This window comes from Myotis davidii, unplaced genomic scaffold (assembly GCF_000327345.1).
Source record: "Myotis davidii unplaced genomic scaffold, ASM32734v1 scaffold376, whole genome shotgun sequence".
NCBI classification, from domain to species: domain Eukaryota; kingdom Metazoa; phylum Chordata; class Mammalia; order Chiroptera; family Vespertilionidae; genus Myotis; species Myotis davidii.
In genome coordinates, this window is record NW_006288121.1 from 2,212,880 (window position 1) to 2,225,309 (window position 12,430).

Below are 12,430 nucleotides of genomic sequence, written 5' to 3' on the forward strand. Positions count from 1 at the left end.
GTCTCTAGTATTACATAAAAGAGATTTCTATACAAAATCTATATACTGAAAACTAGCCTTTCTTCTTTTAGGAATCCACCCTAAAGAAATAAGCAGAAATTGTATACACACAGATGTTTATTACAGGGTTATTTATATTAGTGGACAACTGGAGAAAATTGCATTTTAAAGAAGGAAAATTATTCAAAATATTAACAGTCTAATAAAAAGTGGATATTTTAGCCCAGGAAAATAATGATGCCAAAGTATATTTAATGACACATGAAAGTCCTCATAATACTTCATTAATTGAGGAAAATTAGAAAAAGTCCTTTATCATAACAATAAAGTTAATAATTACCATTTATTGAGTACCTACTGTGTGCAAGGTATTGTGCTAATAATTTATATATATTGTCTCTAATTCTATAAAGTAGGTATCAGGAGAAAGCAAAGGTTCAAAAAGTTAATAGACCGGGCCATATTTTGATTATATTACTACATTTTAGAACTGATGACAGCATATGGATAAAATGATAATCAAGAAAGGACCAGCCCCTACTCTGGTGCAAAATATAGTCTAAAAGCAGGGGCAGCTATTAAACAAATTATTTTTTTTAAGCCATCATATACATAAATATATGAACAAAACTATGATAAGAGCTATGAAGTAAACGTAAGAGGTTCTAAACCAGCATTTAATGGGATTACATCCAAATCTAGAAGTTAGAAAGGAATTGAGCCCCTAACTGAGAATTTATCAACTCATCTCAAACATTAGGTATGCGCACACTGATGCTGAATTTTCTATGTCAGAAATTAACTAATGCTAGCCCTAGTCAAGTTGGCTCGATTGATAGAGTATTAGCCCATGGACTGAAGGGTCCTGGGTTCTATTCTGGTCAAGGGCATGTACTTCGGTTGCAGGTTGGATCCTTGGGAGGCAACCAATTGATATGTCTCTCTCACATGGATTTTTTTTTCTGTCCCTCCCCCTCTTTTCCACTCTAAAAACCAATGGAAAAATATCCTCAGGTGAGAATTAATTTTAAAAAAAAGAAATTAACCAATGCTAAATGGCCTTGAAAAAGATTGAGATTATTGATTCCACTAGTGCCCCAGTGCACGGATTTGTGTACATTGAAAGGAAATTAATTAGAATAAATATTTTAATATCACTATTCGCATCTTGCTAATGAAAAGAAAGTAGGATTCTATCGAGTCTCCTACTGTGTACTCCAGGACTTCTATGAGGATCAAATAAGATGAGGCATGGAAAAATGCTTCACAACCATTCAGTTAAGCTGTAAAATGTTTACACCTGGCTATAAAGCAAGTTGGGTTCCTGGGCTGAAGAAACTCCAAGGAGGCTAGTCGCTAGGAAGAGGAAGCTAGGCACTGCTATGTGATGTCATTACCTGGCACCCACAGCCAATGGTTTCCAGTCTGAGCTGGGCTGTGGGCTGCATTTTGCACCAGAGGGTCTTGCCAGCATTTGCTGCAATTTGGTGGGGTGTTGCTCCAGGGTGGTGGCGGGGCCTGTTTGTGGGAAGCTGAGTGTTGGTTTGTTGGCACCAGGTCCCTGGTGCTGTTTATTTTTAAATGGCCAGTGGGCATCATGGCAGCTCCTGCGTTGAGTGTCTGCCCCCTGGTGACACTCATAGCTACTGGTGTAATGGAAGAACACTTAGCCTTTTATATATATATTGATTATGTGATTCAAGCAACAGCTGAAGGGAATAAAAAAAAAAGGAGTAACTATGACTCTCATCTTTTCCAAAGGCCTGGAAGATTTATCTAGGTGAAAAGTCAGGCTGGAACTTCCTTCCTTCCAAAATTTTGGGTCTCCCAATTTAGAGACTTTAAAAAATACCAGTAGTGGAATTTTGTTTACACTTTACCACATAGCCTTCCCAATAATCTGTACCAATTAGCTACCCATTAAAATATCTCACTGAAATATTACTTGACCATAAAAAGAAAGAAATCTTACCATTCATGACAGCATGGATGGACCTAAACAGTACAATGCTAAGTGAAAGAAGTCAGACAAAAACAAATACCATATAATTAAACTTATATGTGGAATCTCAAGAACAAAATAAATGGATAAACAAAAGTGAAACAGCCTCAAAGATACAGAGAGAAAACTAATGGATGCCAGAGGAGAGAGGGGTTGGGACACTGGGTGAAACAGGTAAAGGGACTAAGAAACTCAATTTGCTTTTTACAAAATAGTCACAAAGGAATAAGCAAGTGTATGAAATGTTAACAGTAATATGGTAATAACTATTTGTGGTGCCTAATGGGGTGCTGGAAATGTCAAAAGGAAGACTATGTAAAGTATATGCTTGTCCAATCATTAAATTGTACACCCAAAACCAACACATAAAAAAATAATTCACCCTGGCCAGTTTGGCTCACTGGATAGAGCATCGGCCTAGGGACTGGAGGGTCCTGGGTTCGATTCCGGTCAAGGGCATGTACCTTGGTTGCAGGCACATCCCCAGTAGGGGGTGTGCAGAAGGCAGCTCATCGATGCTTCTCTTTCATCTATGTTTCTAACTCTCTATCCCTCTCCCTTCCTCTCTGCAAAAAATCAATAAAATATTTAAAAATAAAAATAATAATTCTGACAGTATTTTAAATTCTTGTTAAAATGATAATAAATAACATAACTTTGTTTGCATTCTGAAATTATATAAAATGGTCTTCACTTATGAAATGTGTGTTTTTACAGACTTGTAGTTTTTTAAATCAATTCTGTACACTTTGTTAATGTATGCTATTAACATATTTATAATGCTACTAGAGGCTTGGAGCACAAAAATTTGTGCACACAGGGGGGTCCCTCAGCCTGGCCTGTGCCCTCTCAGAGTCTGGGACCCCTCGGGGGATGTCCACCTGCTTGCTTAGGCCCGCTCCCTGGGGGATAGGGACTAAGCTGGCACTCAGACATCCCTCTGGCAGCCCAGGAGCCCTTGAGGGATGTCCACTTGCCAGCGGGGAGCAGGCCTAAGCTGCAGTCAGACATCCTTAGCACTGCTGTGCTGGCAGCTGGCAGCCTGGCTTGTGACTGAGCAGACCTCCCCCTGTGGGAGCACACTGACCACCAAGGGGCAGCTCCTGCATTGAGCACCTGCTCCCTGCTGATCAGTGTGTGTCATGCTGACCGGTCATTCCCAGTCGTTCTGCTGTTAGGGTCAATTTGCATATTACCCTTTTATTACATAGGATAGAGGGCTGGTGTATGGGTGGGGGCCAGCTGGGGTTCCTGGCCAGCCTGGGTGAGGGGTTGAGGGCCGTTTTCAGGATGGCCATGCCCCCTGGCAACCCAAGCTCCCAACCCCGCCTTGAGCGATGGCCACAGCCAGCTGGAAGCAGATATCTGGGATTTATTTATCTTTTATATTTGAAACTTTGTAGCCTTGAGTGGAGCCAAGGGCCTGCCAGGGCAGGCAGGAAGCTTGGCTTCCTCCATCTCCAGGGGCAACCCAAGCCTCCTGTCACTCCAGCTCCGTGGCCTCCACCATCTTAGTTGGGTTAATTTGCATACTCACTCTTGATTGGCTGGTGGGCATGGGTTGTGGATGTGGCTTGAGCGTAGTGGAGGGATGATTAATATGCATGTTTCTCTTTTATTATATAGGATACTATAAAATTCTGGATAATTACACCAGCTAATGTCTAGCATATAAGTATCATACGTACTTCTTTCTTCCTTCCTTCCTTCCTTCCTTCCTGCCTTCCTTCCTTCCTTCCCTCCTTCCTTTCTTTCTTTCTTTCTTTCTTTCTTTCTTTCTTTCTCTCTTTCTTTTAAATATATATTTTATTGATTTCAGAGAGGAAGGGAGAGGGAGAGAAAGATAGAAACATCAATGATGAGAAAGAATCACTGATCAGCTGCCTCCTGCACACCCCACACTGGGGATGGAACCCACAACCCAGTTATGTGCCCTGACAGGGAAACAAACCGTGACTTCCTGGTTCATAGGTAGATGCTCAACCACTGAGCTAAGCCTGCAGAGTCAAATGTGCTTTTTGAGTGATCTTATATATAGTATCTTTTTAATTTTCTGTGCTACATCTCGTTACTAAAATGAAATGCATTCTAAAACACACATACACAAATCTCACTTTGAGACTCCCAGGCAGGAGCTTACACTAAGTGCTCTCAAGCAGCAAACCCAACTCAGCACGCCTCAACCTGAGCTTAGTAGGACTCAAGAGCTACTGTGTGCTTCTTACCTGGTCACTTAAGTGTACTGTAAACATTGCCTGTGACATTCTTTGTCCTGGAGATTCACAGTCTGAAGTGGCCTATTAAATGTCATCTCCGTGTTCTCCACCCTCCAATGAGTTCTCTTCACAATCTAGTCGCTGCCTGACCCTCTTTCTCCAGCACACTGGCCTCCTCACTGTCCCTCCCACAGGCCCACCATGCTCGGGCTCAGCCTTTACACAGCACTCACTGTCCCATCTGCCCTGAATACTCTTTCTCCTCCTCCAGACCCCTCTCCTCTCTCTGTCCCTCTCTGCAATCAGGTCTCTACCCAAAAGTCATTTCCTCACAGCCACCTTCCCTGACTAGGCCATATTTATAATCTTCTCCCTTCTCACTCTAATCCCCAACACCTGCTATCCTTCATAGCAACACTATGGCTACTTGAGATGTTTTATATTATTTGTTTATTGTTGGTCTCCCAGGAGAATGGAAAAGCCATAAGGGGAGGCACTCATTTTTATCTCTGCTCAGTGCCTACAAGAATGCCCAGCAATAGGAGGTGTTCAATATATAGCTGTTGACTTGATCAAAATGGATGAATGAATGTACTGTTTGGCTTCCCGTGGGCAAGCTGCTGTCTGCTATTGGTTCTGACAGGAAGGGCACTTGGCATCCCCTGGGCAGAGCCATAGGTAGGGTTGCTTAAGAGAAGGGTGGGATTAAGGGAGGGGGCAGTTCTGTGGACCAAGAGCTCATAGCCTGGGCACGTCCCAGTGTCTCTCATGATGGTCTTTTCTTTAGATTTTTCCAGGCTGCTAATGGCTCCCAGACTGGTGTGCTGGGGGAATGGTTGGCTTTTTCTTGGATGTAGCATGCAGTCATTTACCCTGGTCTCCTGACTCTGACAAGCTCTGAATCACCACTCTCTTGTCCACTACCCAGCCAAGGGAAATCTCTTTCTAGATTGGTGAAGTTTCCTAGTGTTTCCAGCCAAATTCAGTGGCTATCCACTATGAGGAATTCTGTCCTTTTTATCTCACTGTGAAAATCACCTAAATGACCCTGGTGCTCAGGCTCTGGAAGACAAAATTGGAAAGGGAAATGTTTTACTTCTTAACTTTATTTTTCTGCTCTGCCACACTCATGATGTAAAGCTATGAGCATAGGGCAGAACCGTTGTTGAACAGGGGACAGGCAAAGAGGCAGGACAGCAAGATGAAAAAAGAAAAAAAGAAAATTTTGAAAAAACATGCATATATTTATTACTAGCTTGGTAATAAGATATAGCCAGAAAAAAATTACTCAGTCAATGGCCATGAGTTTCCAAAGAAAGGGAGGAAAGAGTTTCTTTTAACTAAATAAGTGTGTGAACACCAAGTTTGGTATCAAATATCAAAGCCCGGTGGTTCTGTATAACCAGTATAACCAATTTTTTTCTTATAAAAACATTTTCCTTGAGTTTTACAGCTTTATGGAAAATTTGCCTCTATTAATTCTAGACATATTAGCATTGGAAAGTATTTCTCAAAGACAACCTTTTTCCAAAAAATTGAACTATCTGGGGTGTTTTTTTTTGTTTTGTTTGGTTTTTACTATTCTCTTAGGAATGCCTTAAAAGCTGGTACGGTAGCTTCAGCTGTAGTTGGATAAAAATTACAATTCAATTCAATCACATTTAGAAAACATCTTGCTTTGTTTTATGTAAAAAAGAACAAAAGAAACTGAATTATTTTTAGTTTTAAAGAGATATATAAATGATGCATAGTGAAACATATATTTAGCTTATGTATTTCAGAATATTTGAAGATTTATTTGCTCAATTGTCACTAGCAACCATATTTAAATAAAGTAAGAGACACAAAACACAAATTAGTTATAAAAAATAATTTATTTGCTTAGAGATGAATGATGGCTTTGTCTGAAGGATAAACAACGATGAGAGTCCTGATGATTTTTCCATTTTCCCACCTCTGTGTTCAGCTAGGTTATCTTAAATCAGTCAAATGCTGTGCTTCAGAGATGCCTTCATATTTTACAGCTGTCCAGGTGGCTATAAAAGAACACAGTTCAGTAAATTTAAATTGTATGTGCATTTTATTTAACTTTCTGATTTTGACTTTATTTTGTCCTATGCTTCAGCATAAAATTCCCAGCTCCAGATAAGAAAGGTCCTTTTACAAAGACGGGCGGCTTCTAGAACAATCAGCCTTGCTTTGTCAGGTTGTAGGAGGGCTTTGGAGAAGAAACATCTGATGTGATTGAGTAGGCAGGGCCTGAGCAGAGAGATGAATCATCTCTGGAGAAGGTCGGAACACTGGGCTCTATTAATGCAAACCCCTCAGTTCAATGGTGGGCTCTGCTCTTTTAGAAATGATCTGTGATCTAATGTGAGATTGTTGTTTATGATCCTAACACCTAGTTTACTTCATTCTGGCTGATAGCATAGATAGCTGTGTCTGATGGATGGGAAAATCCAGCATCTAGGATGAGCTACCTAGCGTGTTCATATCATACAGACTTTATTAATCAAATACAAGGACAGTCCATCTTTTCCAGGTCAAAGCTTTGCTGGTGTCCTGATGACCTATCACTGTTGAGAGCAAAGCGCCAGCACTATTACTTGGCATAGAGCAGCTGCTCAAAAAATATCAATTTCTTCCCTCCGTTGAGATCCATGAATTGGTGAATTAAGGAGAAAATTAGACCCATAGAAGTTCTGCAAAAATGTGGGTTCTGCGGCCAAATAAGTGAGGGAATTACAGAATGAGAGCAAGTACACAGGTGAGTCAGGCTCCCGTTTGGAGCTTCAGACTGCCATTAGTTCAAAGCAGAGTCTGGGAACCAGAGTGTCAGCTCACCCTTTCTTAGCTGGGAGACCTTAGGCCCTGTACTTAACCTCTCTGTTTTGTTATTGCTAAAATGCGGATATCTTCTACCTGATAGGATTGGTTACGTTAGTATTTATAAAGCACTTACAACAGTGCCTGACACAGAATAAACACTAAATAGGTATTTATTAATACCTATTAACTAATTATTTACCATCATTATTAAAAAGTAATAAATCAATAAGATTTTTTGAACGTCTTCAAAAATAACTTAATCTAGAGTTTCCCAAGCTTTCTTTGACTATTGAAACCCCTGCCCCCCACCTAACTCCATACCACTCCCTCCCCCAATAGTTTTCTCTGGGAAAACTATGCTTCAAAATATTCTTTAGAAAATCTGCTGAAGAGAGAAGTTAATTGAATCTACTCTCTTAACAAAGGTTTAAAAAGAAAAGGCTTAAAAGGGGTCACTAGTGGGCATTTTGATCATAATTGTAAAAGCCTCAGAAATCAAAAGAGAAAATTTCAGAGTACGTTCCGTGAAAGGAGTTTTTAGTTAATGAAGTGCACGCACTGCGGCTGATTGTCATCTTGTGTTCTGCCCGGAGAATTACATTAACAACATTCAGCAGGTGCTGAGCGCTGCAAACACCAGGCCCTTGTTTGTCTAGCCTGTTTAGATGCTACTTCTTCATCCTAATAACACTGTTGAGAAGTAAATATTTTGACTCACCCCCACTTCATAGATATGAAGTTTAGAAAATCAAAGAGTTTTCAAGTTTCTTGCCTACGGTCACCCAGCTAGAGACAGTGGGGCCAAGAATACAGGTCCAAGATTTCAGACCCCGAGACCTAGACTCAGGAGGTTGCTCAGCATCTTCCACATGCAGATTGCTGCTCCCTCAGATCTCTCCTTCCTCCCCCTTGGGGGAATCAGGAATTCTAACCCCAAAGTTTTGTGCTAGAATCAGTTGCTTTTATAAATAGTCCCCCATGCAGTTAAGCTTGCTCTTCTGGGACAACAATATAGGGCAGTGGTTCTCAACCTTCCTAATGCCGCGACCCTTTAATACAGTTCCTCATGTTGTGGTGACTCCCAATTTCATTGTTACAAATTGAACATAATTAAAGCATAGTGATTAATCACAAAAACAATATGTAATTATATATGTGTTTTCCAATGGTCTTAGGTGACCCCTGTGAAAGGGTCGTTCGACCCCCCAAGGGGTCTCGACCCACAGGTTGAGAACCGCTGAGGGGAACTCACATTAGAGATAGGCTCCAGCAGCAAAGGCGTCTGGAAAATGGTGGACTCTGTTTAATTCTCTGTGACTGTTTAACTCTCTGTAGCCTCAGGCTTGGCTGACTACCCAGAAAGCCGAATGCTGCCCAACAATAAATGTCATGCCCCCAGGAAGGAGGCTAATGAATGCACAGAGTGTTATAACTGCCTGATGTTACCTGTTAATTGAGGAATGCATTGTTCTTCCTGGTGGTCTGCATGACTACCCACCATATGGTTTTACTATTAACCTACTAGAGACCCAATGCACGAAATTCATGCAAGAGTAGGCCTTCCTTCCCCCGGCTGCCGGCACCGGCTTCTCTCTGGCCACAGGCAGGCACTCAGGACCCAGGCTTCCCTCCAGCCACCACAAGGCACCTGGGACCCAGGCTTCCCTCACAGCCCCGGCTTCATCCGGAAGGTCGTCCTGAAGGATGTCCAGCCTATAATAATAATAACTTTTATTATTATAGATAGTAAAACCTGTAAAAAGAAATCCTGTCCTGGGAGGAGTGTAGATTCCTCCTGGCCAGCCACCACTGGCAGCAGCTGCTTTGCCGTGCATGTAAGTTTCTCCTATTAAAGCTCTTATGAATTTGAATAAGACTATGAGTGTCAGTTCTTCAGAATCAATCCTGAATTTAGACTTTTGGGACTTTCCTCCAACAACCATATATAGCCATCATCATCCCCAATCATGGACAAAGCTCTGAAACATTACACAATTAAGCACAATACATAATTTTACTCATCTTTCCTCCTCCAAGATGTGACATTTTCACACCCAGTAAATGGAGGAGAGAGGACCCCCCTCAGTGCTCTCCTTTCTGCAGTGTCTCACTGCTACTTCCAGAACTTTTTAAATTTCACTTACATCTGCTTTTGTTGTTCTTTGCAAATGCTGACATTTAACAAATATCACTGGTCAGGTTAGCTTTCTTTTTCTATTAATGTAGAAATACTTTGCAGGTACATGGGGACACTGAGTGACACCCAACTCCAGGGGCAGCATCTTGCTTCACTTTTGCACCATCCAGGCACTCAACAGTCAAGGAATATTCTAAATGGGCCTTTGGAAAAAAAATATTCCTGCAGCTGTTATGGTTGAAAAATATTTAACACAATGTCTTTAAACTAATGAAAATCAACCCAACTAGGAATATTTTCTCTTGTGCATGGCAAATATAACAGATGGTTTGATTTTTTTTTTGGTTTTGTTTTTTAAACAAATAAACAAACAAACAAAAACAACAAGATGTTCTCAGATCTCAGAGAAATATGTCCTTCCTAAATCAAAATCTATAATGTGTATTTATATAAATTCACAATCAGGTTTTTAATTTCCAATCTGTTGACATTAAATGAAGTATATAATAGACATTATGTACTTAAATACACAATGAAGTTTTATATTTCCAACCTGTTGAGATTAAATAAATATTTTGGCTCACCCCCATTTTATAGATATTATATAATATTACCCATATTATCTCAATGTAAATAACAGAATTATCAAAGAAAAACTAGACGTGGAAAAAAGTTAAAGCAGCGAAAGCAGATTTTATTCAGGACTATTGCAATAGGGGAGGAGATCCTCAGTACAGAACCAGGAACAATTCTGAAAATCACAGAAGTAAGGGGGAATTTATAGCCAAGGTGCAGGGTCAGGGGTCAGGGGATAGAAAATTAAGAGGAAACATAAAGATTAGGACTATTCTGGATACACTGAGGTAAAAGAATCTTCAGATAAGACAATTGGGGAATGGTGGAGGATGAGGAACTGGATTAGATATTGAAGGCAGTAAGAAATGCAGGATTGCCTGGCCAGCATGGCTCAGTGGTTGAACATCAACCTATGAACCAGGGAGTCACTGTTTGATTCCCGGTCAGGGCACATGCCCGGGTTGAGGGCTTGATCCCCAATGTGGGGCGTGCAGGAAGCAGCTGATCAATGATTCTCTCTCACCATTGATGTTCCTCTCTCTCTCTCTCTCTCTCTCTCTCTCTCTCTCTCTCGGGCGTGTGCACGCTCTCTCTCCTTTACCCTCTGAAATCTGTGAAAATATTTTTAAAAAGAAAGAAATGCAGATGAATGACTCTTACTAAAACTGACTTAGCAGGGTTCTTGAGAAAACTAGAATTTACAAGGAAGTGGACATATCTGGGGTTTAAGAAAGGTATGGAGCCTAACTAAAGTTTGGTCCAGCAAAGAATCTTTTTCAGTATTATTCCTGGATTTTTTGGAAATATACTCTTCAACTGCCATCGCATATGTATGTGCTGTTTTATAGATGCCACACACAAACATCATACCTACACAACACACTTCTACTCTTAAATGGGATTTAGGTTGGCAGCTTTAGAGAGACACCCAATGGCTTGAAGAGAGTACCACTGTCTACCTACAGTCAGGGACAGAAGTATAGCAGACTAGATCTCAGGTCCTCAAACCATCTTGACCTGAACTTCTGGAAGAAATGCCACCTGATGTGTTTGCCATTGGGTATGTAGTTGATATTTAGAGACACTTGGTAATAAGTAAGGTAACATGTATGCCACACATGAGATCAATGGTATCTATCCTATTCAGAGGCCTTGCAAACCCAAGGCAGGGATTAACAGGCATTTGAGCAGCTGATTCCTGCTCCATCCTTTTTAGGTTTACATTTTTCCTCTTCCTCACGTACTTGGACCCTCACTCTGGTCCAGGATTCTTGCTGCCGCTACACCCAGCCTTTGGAATGCACTGCCCCTCTGTGGCAAGCCATGCTCTCCTCCAAGGTTGTTCTGTGAAACTCTTGGGTCAGAACCCTGGGGTAAGCATGTTGAAATGCAGATTCCTGGATCCTACTTCAGACCTATTGAATCTCAATATCTATAGTGAGTCCTGGGATCTAGATGTTCAACATAACATTTATAAACAATCACGGAACCACAAGTACTTACCGAATATTCAATGAGAAAATGAAATTAAAAATAGAAAAGAATGGGGTTTCTGGATAAAGTACCCATATAATTCATACTTTAAGAATGAAAGAAGGCACTAATTCACACCCCCCTAACCTTTAATTTTTCTCTTATCCTCCAGTTCCCCAATTGCAGCTGCAACTTGGTACATGTTGAAGCAAATGTCAGGGTCTATGGCACGTTTGGCTGGCACACCAAGTGTGGTCATTGTGGGTGGCAACACCAAGAGATTCTCCCAGGACCCCCTGAGACTATGCCATCTCTGAGCACAGTTGGTGTTATCAGGAAGCCCTAGGCATGCTATCTGTTAGGTCTGATCAAATAATTGAATCAATGCCCCCTCCCCTGGGAACTGACCTTTAGACCACTCCACAACTGACATTCTTTTTCGCTTAGACCACAACCCACTTGCTAAGACTATTATCATTCCCCTCTGGACCTTCCTAGGATCAGGATCCGCCCAGGGAATGCTCTGCCTAGAATCCTTTAAAAATCTGACTCCCTGCCCCTAGGTGCTGGTGCCATTTTGGGGCTCAGCCCCTCTGGTAACCAGATGACCTAATACATTTATAATACTTTACCACTTTGGCCTCATGTGTTCCTCCTTTGGCAACCCTAACACTGTCCTTGAAAATGACCTTATATCTGGAAGGAGTCAGGGAAAGACAGGTCATCAATGGTTGTCTTTTAGATTATATCACACTAGAGGCCCAGTGCACAAAATTCGTGCACGGGTACATGCAGGCCTGGCCTGTGATCAGGGCCATCTTTCCTGGCTACTGGCAGCTCCCCTCCCCCACCACCCACCCCCAGTTCCCTATTCACCATTGGGAGATTGGAGCCTGCTGGCCGGGGGAAAGGATAAGAGGTTGGCCATTCCCACCCACTCACCAGCCCATTCGTCTCTGTGTGGGATGACTGGCAGGGTGGGGGCCTTGGCCTGGCACTGCCTGCATCTGCCGCCACACACCCAAGGTTCCCTGTTCACCATCAGGTGATTGGAGTCTGCCAACTGGGGGAAGGGACCAAGAAGTTGGCCAGCTGGCCCCAATCAGGCAATCAGGCTATAGACAATGCCTAGTACAGAGTAGGTGCTCAATAAATAATTTTAATAGTATGTATTCTACTGTATATTATTTTTAAAAG